We start from the raw sequence: 11228 nt of genomic DNA, 5'->3' as shown, positions 1-11228 counted from the left end.
TCTGGTCTACTCATTGCTCAAGACTGTTGGAACCAGAAATGGTTGATGCTGGCTGGGACAGAGGACCATCTTACTTGGGCCATGATCTCTGCTTGGCAATGGGACAGATCTAGGGGCTCTGTCCACAGATAAAGGCTTGGGGACCAGGGCCACTGTATTTTCCCTTTGTTGGGTTTCACTGGGATAGTTCTGAGGTTCAATGCCTTGTCTGTTCTTACTTTTCCATCATGCACCCTAGTGGTTGGGGTGTTGCTACATATTTGCTTCCCGAGGTTAGGATAGGGTTGGTGGAAACAGTCACTTTGTTACCATGGCTGACACTAAGCTGAGTCGTACCTCAGTCTCAAGGTTGCAGAGACCTGTGCAGTCTCAGGGCTGCTCTCCAGAAGCATGATGCTTCGCGCAGTGATACAGGCCAAAATACAAATCTATTACAGGGTGATAATTGTCTGCATGATGCCTGCACAGGTCTAGGGACTCTGTGAGAGTTAACCTGTGATTACATTCTTTAGGTTTACACGTGGTGCTGGGATTCATGTGCCAGGCCTAGCACTTAGTTCCAAGACAGTTTTGTCCTTACTTTCTTGTCCACACCTCCACTCCACCAGTAGTGGAGTCCTGTTCCATACTCTGCTGCAGATCTAGGGGCTCCATCCATGGGCACTGGCCTGGGGACAGAGCCTGGACTTGATTCCCCCTTTCCCACTGCCCCTCCCCATCATGAGGTACCAGTCTTCTATATGCTGCCTTTCTTGGAATTGGTAGTGATGCAGGCATTTCTATTCTGTTCTGTTTTCCTCAATGCACCTTTTTAAAATTAGGTTAAAACCAGATACTGTGGTCTCTGACTTGGCCTTAACTGTTGGGAAGGTAGTAGTTAGGTGTGTGACTATCTGATCAAATTGATATTTCTATGGTGAGACAGTTACTGATCAGTCTTAGCCACCTCCTTGATCTTCCTCCAAAGAATAAAATCTCTTGAGAAGAGGAGAATTACTGGTTCTTCTTATCTTCAGTATTCTTACAAAGAACTTGTGTGTAGTGCTCCGAGGAGTACAATTAGACTGGATTCAGTTTGATGTTGCTCATAAATAAAGGTCATCCTTAGGACGTTCCTTTCTGAGTGTGCCAAGCTTGGCAAGTTTGCCTCCCAGTGACCTTAACTGACTTTGCTGTTAGAGTGATTATGAGGAGGGCATTCAAATCAGCCTGGGTACTTCTGTATACCAGCAATGCTAAGATACTGACTTAGAATTTTCCCTGTCAAATAGAAATTGCCCCCTGGATCACATTATTGTTTCTCAGTTAGTGTATGAGTAATGGTTGATGGGTGATTCTTTTTTTTTTTTTGTTCCATTTTATAGTTTCTTTTTTTTTTAACTTTTATTTAATGAATATAAATTTCCAAAGTACAGCTTATGGATTACAATGGCTTCCCCCCCCATACCGTCCCTCCCACCCACAACCCTCCCCTTTCCCACTCCCTCTCCCCTTCCATTCACATCAAGATTCATTTTCGATTATCTTAATATACAGAAGATCAGCTTAGTATACATTAAGTAAGGATTTCAACAGTTTGCTCCCACACAGAAACATAAAGTGAAAAATAATAGATGATTTTTTTTTAATGATGATGAAATCAGATCAGACCTATTGTCATGTTTAATCCCAGTGAGAGTCAAGTTGGGAGTTGATAATTTTTTTTTTTTTTTTTTTTACAGAGGATCAGTTTAGTATGCATTAAGTAAAGATTTCAACAGTTTGCACTCCCATAGAAACACAAAGTGAAATATATTGTTTGAGTACTCGTTATAGCATTAAATCTCAATGCACAGCACATTAAGGACAGAGATCCTACATGAGGAGTAAGTGCACAGTGACTCCTGTTGTTGACTTTACCAATTGACACTCCTGTCTATGGCATCAGTAATCTCCCTATGCTCCAGTCATGAGTTTCCAAGGCTATGGAAGCCCTCTGAGTTCTCCGATTCTTATCTTGTTTAGACAAGGTCATAGGTAAAGTGGAGGTTCTCTCCTCCCTTCAGAGAAAGGTACCTCCTTCTTTGAAGACCTGTTCTTTCCACTGAGATCTCACTCACAGAGATCTTTTTGCCAGAGTGTCTTGGCTTTCCATGCCTGAAATACTCTCATGGGCTTTTCAGCCAGATGATGGGTGATTCTTGCTCCTGAGTGCTACTGTCATAGATTTTTCCTTCCCTTGTAGCACTGTGGGTTTCTAGCAGAGATAATGCATGTAATGAGGGGACAAAAATCTATTTTAGGAGTAGGCGTTTGTTGTAGTAGTTAATATGCCCGTTTCCCACATCAGAAAAACTCTGTTGAATTTGCTGCTCTGTCTTCAGCTTTCTGATAATACAGACCCTGGGAGGCAGTAGCAATGGCTCAATTGATTGGGTTCCTGCCAAGCACTTGGGAGACCTGGGTTGCATTTCTAACTCCTGCCATTTGGGAAATGAACCAGCAGATGAAATCTGTCTCTCTGTCTCTCTGCCTCTCAACTAAATACAATTTTTAAAGCATATATTTCAATCAGTGTGTGAGTCTGTAATGCAATGCTTACTCTTCTGTCATGGGTAGGAGGTATAAGGGCTGCTTGAAAAGGAAGTGGGAAATGTAAAAGCACTATTTGTTCTATTTGAAAGTAAGCTGTGATGAAGTGATGGCTAGCTGCCTTCCCTGTTGCTTTCTGTAGTGGAGGGCGTCCTCTGTAAATAGACTTCACTAAGGCTGCTAAAAGCCGTATGTCTTGAAGGTTTAACCTCAAGAAATTCAACAGTGATAAAGCAATAATTCAGTTAAGAAATGGGCAAAAGATCCCAACAGATAGTTATCAAAAGAATAAATACAAATGGTAAAAAAATATGAAAAATTCTCAACATCACTAGCCATGAGGAAAATGCAAATCAAAACCACAATGTGGTATCACCTCACCCCCATCAGAATGGCTGTTTTACAAAAGACAGAGAGTAACAGATGCTGGTGAGGATGTGGAGAAAGGGGAACACTTATACAGTGCTGCTGGGAATGTCAGTCAGTGCGGCCACTGTGAAACAGTGTGGAGATTCCTTAAAAAATTAGAAATAGACTTGCCATATGATCAAGCAGCCCCACTACTGGGTATATACCAAAAGATATGAACACGTTGTATCAGAGAAACCTGTACCACCACATGTATTGCAGCACTATGCACAATAACCAAAATTTGGAATCAATCAAGGTGTCTAACATTAGATGAATGGATAAAGAATACAAACACACAGTTGGAAAAAAAAATGTTCTACTATTTGCATCAAAATGGATGCAGCTGAGGACATCATGTTGAGTGAAACAAGCCGGTCACAGAAAGGCAGCTTTTATATGGCAGCTAAAATTAAAAAATAAAAATAAATGCCTATGTGTGTCAGTTTTGCTGCAAATATACTTTTTTTTTTTTTTTGACAGGCAGAGTGGACAGTGTGAGAGAGAGACAGAGAGAAAGGTCTTGCTTTTCCGTTGGTTCACCCCCCAGTGGCAGCTGTGGCTGGCGCGCTGCGGCTGGCGCACCGCACTGCTGCGAAGCCAGGAGCCAGGTGCCTCTCCTGGTCTCCCATGCGGGTGCAGGGCCCAAGCACTTGGGCCATCCTCCACTGCCCTCCCAGGCCACAGCAGAGAGCTGGACAGGGAGAGGAGCAACCAGGACAGAATCTGGCGCCCCAACTGGGACTAGAACCCCAGTGTGCCGGCGCCGCTAGGTGGAGGGTTAGCCTATTGAGCCATGGTGCCGGCCTGCAAATATACTTTTCTCAAACTTTGATTTATATATTTGTCAAACCAATGGTTAAGAATGTTATACTACTACAGTTTTAATGATCTATGATTCTTTTAAAATTTACTGTGTCTGGATGAAATGGTCATCTTTCCATTCGATTGTTGTTGATAGTCCTTGTCTGTGTGATCATTGAGATAGGGTCATTTTACTAAAAAAAAAAAAAAAAAAGACTTGAGGAAAAAATGCTAAGTAGGAATTTTTGTGATTTTTACCTTACCTGAGTCAGCTTAGAGTTCAGGAAACTGGATAAGAATATTTAGCAGATGTCTATACCATGGATAAAAATTATTATGAATATATTAATCAGCTTTTCATAATAATGCCCAAATTTAACACCAAAGATTATTTTGATTCACCAAAATAAGTATTCATTTCTCACTAATGAGTTTGTTATAGCTTTCTTGGGCAAGGCATTGATTGATTTGCCTTGATTTTGGGTAGGGGTCAGGATTCAGCTTTGTTCCATGTGTTTTTCTCTATATTCTGGTACTGGTGGCAACCAGAGGTGTTATTTTGCATGGTGGCAGTGGTAATTTTAAGAAGGCTAGAAGAAACTTCCCAGGCCTCAAGTATTTAGCTGGGAACTGGCACCCTGTCTCTTTTATGTTCATTTCATTGTTTTAAAGGATATTCATGGCAGGCTCATCAGTGGGGTGAACAAGTATGAGGTTCTTCAAAAAGTTCAGGGACAAATTGAATTGAAAGGTGAGTTTACTGGGGCATTTAAAAAATCTATAGTTTCTTTTTGTAATAATCACTTCAACTTATTGAAGTTCCCTGGTATTTGCCATCTACACTACTGAAAAGCACCTATAAAGTCACATGGCAGGGGAAATGGATTATGTGCTATTACTGGGAGGAACTGAAGAACTATGAGCCACGATTGTGTATCAGGTCGCTTTTCAAGAAATGCAGGAGTGGGAGCAGAAGCCTGGGGAATGTTAAGAACCTTCAATCACTGCTCTTAACACTTCTTGTGTTGGTTTTTTAGGGCTTCCTGGCAGAGTATCGCAAACTAGGGTAGGTTGGAACATAAAGTTAACTATCTCTTTGGTAATGAAGAATTTGATCCAGAGAGAGATCTGTCTTTTGCTCCTTCCTGGTTAGAGTTACATCTTAACCCTTAGATTTTTTTGGGGGAGGTATCAATAATGTCTTTATTAAGCATCATAGTTCCTTAGATGATGTGATATCACCATAACCTCTTGGGGATGAGGATAGAAATTGAGTTCAGCCTATAAAATGAAGTCCTAATATAAAGCTGTGGGTACTGAAGCCCAAGCAAGCTCCCTGGATTTGTAATTTCTATGTGAACTGTCACAGAAGCTGTGAGGGTAACATACCACAACGATAAATGGAAACTTCCTGGATTATGCTCTCTCTATGATTTCCTTTGGGTCTGATTTGTAAACTTTTTCTTGTAATAGATCTAACCATGGATATAATAGGTTTCAGTGAATTCTGTGAATTTTCTTGTGACTATCAAAACTGAGTATGATTTTGGGGACCTCTTGAACTTGAAATTGGTGTCAGAATTGTGAATGGTCTTGTGTGGATGCTTTTTTTTTTTTTTTGACAGGCAGAGTGGACAGTGAAAGAGAGACAGAGAAAGGTCTTCCTTTGCCGTTGGTTCACCCTCCAATGGCCGCCGTGGCCAGCGCACCGTGCTGATCCGATGGCAGGAGCCAGGTACTTCTCCTGGTCTTCCATGGGGTGCAAGGCCCAAGCACTTGGGCCATCCTCCACTGCACTCCCTGGCCGCTGCAGAGGGCTGGCCTGGAAGAGGGGCAACCGGGACAGAATCTGGCGCCCCGACCGGGACTAGAACCCGGTGTGCCAGCGCCGCAAGGCAGAGGATTAGCCTAGTGAGCCGCGGCGCCGGCCATGTGGATGCTTCTTGCTCACTTTGTAGTTGGGTTCTGCTGCTTTGCAGCTGAGGATCAGAAGTCTTGGGCTAACTTGTCATTCTGGAGCATTGTGTCTTTAACTTCACAGTTTAGCTACCTCTGCAGAGATGTTGTAATGAAACTTTCAGATATTTTGTGAAGAACTACAACAGAGGACCTAAAAGTCTCCAAATATAAGGAAATATGAAAGCTATTGATCCTGATTTGGTCAATAAACATTGTAAACGTGCAATGAAATATCAACTGTATCCTCAAAATATGTGCAATTATTTCTTAATTAAGAAGAGAAAAAAAATGTAGCTATTACTGTGCTTTAAAAAGAAGGCACGAATACTTTAATGTAGCCAGAATGATTGGAGAAGGACAAGAATGGATACACAATCAAGGAATGGAAACAGGCTTTGGAAAGTGATTAGGTATGTAATTATGTGGCAAGATTGCTGGGGGTGTAGAAAGGAAGAATAATGAACTCTGGTCTTCAAGACACTTCCCATTAGCATTGGCGCTTTGTCATCAGTCTCTAATTAGGAGCAAAACAAATAGCAGAAACCCTCACTTGAAATCATGTCACTCCAATGGAGATTTTGATACTATCCTATTTATTGTCCATTCCCAGTCACTCTTCAAGCCAGCCTAGTTTGAATTTTATTCTGGATATTCTACCTATCCTCTGGCTGATCTCAAAAATGACCCCTTTTCCACACTTACTGAAAAGTGTCACATCTTCATCTTACAGAATTGAGGATTTTTGAAACTTTTTTTGTATTGAAAGATTCATCTCTTCAATTCTGATTCTTCACTCCTGTGCTTTCTCCTGTGTCTCGGTGACAACTTTTATGTTGTACTTGCAAGCTCCTCTTCCAGTAGAACCTGTACATGTTGGTGCTGTCAGCGTTCCGTCTTTTTTCTCATCTCAGCTTTTGCTTTCTCTTAAGCCCATCCATTTCTCATACTTAAAGTATTTGTGTTTCGTAATTAACTTTTAAACCATGGTGTCCTTCTTTGCTTTAACTTCCTGCATCAAATTTGCCATTTGAACTGTTTCTTGGATATTCATCCTACAGGTTTACCAAATAAAAATGATTCAAGGACAGCTCTACCTTCCAGCCTTTCCCCCATCATTCACCTTTTCTTACCAGCTATTCGGCAGTGGAATCCAGCCATTTGAAGTCATTTTTTTATACACCATATTTGAATAGATTTATTTTTTTAATTCAGAGTTACAGAGAGAGAGAGAGAGAGAGAGAGAGAGAGAGAGAGAGAAATATCTTCCATCTGCTGGTTCACTCCCCCAAAGGCTTATCTTTAATGTTTCCCCTTGAACTCCAAGTTCTGTGAAGGGCAAGCCTTATGTTTATGTCATGCCTGGTAAAGTGCTCGAATACAACAGAAAGTCAGTAAATACTTGGTGGATATTAAGGAAATTGGAATCTTGGACTTAGAGCCAGTAGTAAAAGTCTATTTCATTGGTCTCCCAGATCATTTGAGTTTTCATTACTCTATTTTAACTCCTAACTGTTTAAAACTATCTCTTCAGGCCGACGCCATGGCAAACTTGGCTAATCCTCCACCAGGGGCACCAGCACCCCGGGGTTCTAGTACCGGTTGCTCCTCTTCCAGTCCAGCTCTCTGCTGTGGCCAGGGAGTGCAGTGGAGGATGGCCCAAGTGCTTGGGCCCTGCACCCACATGGGAGACCAGGAGGAAGCACCTGGCTCCTGGCTTCGGATCGGCGCAGCGCGCCAGCTGTAGCAGCTATTTGGGGGATGAACCAATGGAAGGAAGACCTTTCTCTCTGTCTCTCTCTCAGTGTCTAACTCTGCCTGTCAAAAAAGAAAAAAAAAATCCTATCTCTTTAAGTAGGATCTCCAGAGAATACAACGTATTTCATGAACTTACCATGGTCTCCATTTACACAGATCATGAATAATGGGTGTCTGTTATGGGGCTATTACTGCATTGACCCCAAGTTCCCATCCCTGACACTACTTCTGTGGAGTATTTGTGTGTTTCATAACTGCCATATATTATATTTGGATTTGCAGAAATCAAGATCATGCAGTCTGTTAGTCAGTGTTTCTTCACAAATGAACACTCCAGAGAAGCCAGTTACGAATAAAGAAGGTTTATTTTGGCTCATGATATTGGAGGTTTATAGTCCAAAATTTGGCAACTTCATTAATATAGCATCTGATGAAGACTGTGATTGGCTAAACACATGCATGCAGGAAGCATGGAGGGAGAGAGAGAAGCAGAAAGAGAGGCAGGGTGGGGGGAGGGAAGATATTCAATTTCTATGTCTATATGACTTCTTTTAAAATCACAATGATTCAATAATAAGTCTACACCCTAGCAACTTAATTCATTCTAACTACTTTACCAGGCCCCGTCTCAGATACCATAGTTACACTAAGCTTCCACTCTATTAGTCCTACCAGTTCTCGACTTGGGTACTTAAGTTGAGTTACCACATCCTGTTAAAACTATAGCATGTAGAGTGGATATAAAGGTAGACATGGAGAGCAATAACAGAACAGAATCCATAAATAGTCCCACGCATATGTGGTCAGTCATTTTTAATGAAAGTGACAAAGTAACTCAGTGGGGAAAGGGTCATGGTTCTGGAACAATGGCCATCTGTAAGTGCAAAAGCAAACCTGATCTATACCTCACATAGTCTACAAAATTAACATTAAATATAGCTTAGATCTTAGTGTAAAACCTGAAACTGTAAAAATCAGAAAAAAGATAGTAGAAAAGTCTTGGTGGTCTTTATTCAATTTTTTTTTTTTTTTTTACAGGCAGAGTGGACAGTGAGAGAGAGAGAGAGAAAGGTCTTCGTTTTGCCATTGGTTCACCCTCCAATGGCCGGCGCGGCTGGCGTGCTGCGGCCGGTGCACTGTGCTGATCCGAAGGCAGGAGCCAGGTGCTCATTCTGGTCTCCCATGGGGTGCAGGACCCAAGCACTTGGGCCATCCTCTACTGCACTCGCGGGCCACAGCAGAGAGCTGGCCTGGAAGAGGGGCAACCGGGACAGAATCCGGCGCCCCGACCGGGACTAGAACCTGGGGTGCCGGCGCCGCTAGGTGGAGGATTAGCCTATTGAGCCGCGGCACTGGCCTCAAAGTTGTTTGTTTTAATAAGAAAACAACAGCAAAAGCATAAAATGGAAATTAAAAAATGTAAATTTGAGTCCATCAAAGTTGATTACTTCTGTTCTTTAAAAGTCAATGGACATTGGTCGGTGCCACGGCTCACAGGCTAATCCTCCAGCTGCGGTGCTGGTACCCTGGGTTCTAGTCCCAGTTGGGGTGCTGGTCCTGTCCTGGTTGCTCCTCTTCCAGTCCAGCTCTCTGCGTGGCCCCAGGAAGGCAGTGGAGGATGGCCCAAGTGCTTGGGCCCTGAACCCACATGGGAGACCAGGAGGAAGCACATGGCTCCTAGTTTGGATCAGTGCAGCGCACCGGCCATAGCGGCTATTTTGGGGGTGAACCAACCAAAAGAAGACCTTTCTCTCTGTCTGTCTCTCACACTGTCTAACTCTGCCTGTCAAAAAAAAAAAAAGTCAATGAACAAATGGAAAAACAAGTCACAAATTACCAGAAGACATTTATAAAACATTTATCAAGTAACTCAAAACCCCAACAAAAGCCACAACATACCTGACCGTTGACAGGGATGTAGATGGCAAATGAATACTCTAAATGATGCCTATCATTACTAGTCATCAGGGATCTCAGCATTAAATCCAGAATGAGATGACACTACAAATAAATTATAACAGCCACAATTAAAATGTCAAGGGCCAACAGGATATGAAGTGGTCTTAGAGTTCTTGACCTTAGATGGTGAGACTTTAAAATCCTACGACCACTTTGGGAAAAAAAAAGTTTAACAACTGCTTGTCAATATTAAACATGAACTTAGATAACCTACAAATTCCACTTCTGGGTATTTATTGAAAATAAATGGAAGTTTATACCATCAGAAGGACTCAGTATCATAGCAGCTGGATATATAATTGTTAACAACTAGAAGAAACCCAAATTCTCATCAGCTGGCAAATGAATAAACAAATTGTAGCTCACAGATATAGTGATGTGCTTTTCAATAGTAAAATGATTAAACAAATGAAATATATAGCAAATGTATAGATGTGCTTAAAAGAATCTGAATACAAAAGATTATTTATGCTATAGACTGAACGATGAGGCCCTCTCTCAATTCATGTGCTGAAATATATTCCCCAGTGGGATTTAGAGTTTGGGCTTTTGAAGGGTGATTAAGTCATGAGGTAGTTTTCATGAATAGGATCAGTGCCCTTACAAAAGAGATATCAGAGAACTTCTTTATGCTTTCTGCCGTTTAAGGACACAGTGCAAAGGTATTTGTCTATGATCTAGGGTGTGGGTTCTCACCAGAAAATGAAGCTGCCAGGGTCTATAACAGTGAAAAATAAATTTCTGTGGTTTATATGCCATCTGGTCTATGGCTTTTGTTGTAGCCACCTGAATAGACTAAGGTACTCCTTGATTCCTTTTATGACATTATGGCAATGCCAGATGACAGGAATAGGAGCCAGGTCACCAACAGCCATGTTGGTGGAAGTAATGGTTGACTAAAATGTAAAGGGTTATGAATGAACTTTCTGGAGAGATGCTAATGTTCTATATATTGTTCATAGTGGTTACACAACTATATTTTTGTCAAGTCATCAAACTTTATACCTAAATAGGTGAATGAGTGAAAAATATACCACATGAGTATGTGTATATAGGCATAATTTTTTTAACTTTAATTTAATAAATATAAATTTTCAAAGTACAGCTTTTGGATTGCAGTAGCTTTTTCCCCCAATAACCTCCCTCCCACCTGCAACATCCCATCTCCCACTCCCTCTCCCATCCCATTCACATCAAGATTCATTTTCTCTTTTTCGTTTTTTATTTTTTATTTATTTATTTTTGACAGGCAGAGTGGACAGTGATAGAGAGGCAGAGACAGAGACAAAGGTCTTCCTTTTTGCCATTGGTTCACCCTCCAATGGCCGCCACGGCTGGCGCATCGCGCTGATCCGAAGCCAGGAGCCAGGTGCTTCTCCTGGTCTCCCATGTGGGTGCAGGGCCCAAGGACTTGGGCCATCCTCCACTGCCCTCCCGGGCCACAGCAGAGAGCTGGCCTGGAAGAGGGGCAACCGGGACAGAATCCGGCGCCCCGACCGGGAATAGAACCTGGGGTGCCAGTGCCACAGGCAGAGGATTAGCCTATTGAGCTGCAGCACTGGCCCAAGATTCATTTTCAATTATCTTTATATACAGAAGATCAATTTAGTATATATTAAGTAAAGATTTCAACAGTTTGCACCACACAGAAACGCAAAGTATAAAGTACTGTTTGAGCACTAGTTATACCATTAATTCACATAGTATAACACATTAAGGACAGAGATCGTACATGAGGAGTAAGTGCACAGTGACTCCTGTTGTTGATTTAA

This window comes from Oryctolagus cuniculus, chromosome 12 (assembly GCF_964237555.1).
Source record: "Oryctolagus cuniculus chromosome 12, mOryCun1.1, whole genome shotgun sequence".
Classification (NCBI taxonomy): Eukaryota; Metazoa; Chordata; class Mammalia; order Lagomorpha; family Leporidae; genus Oryctolagus; species Oryctolagus cuniculus.
Note: the sequence above shows the minus strand (reverse complement) of the source record.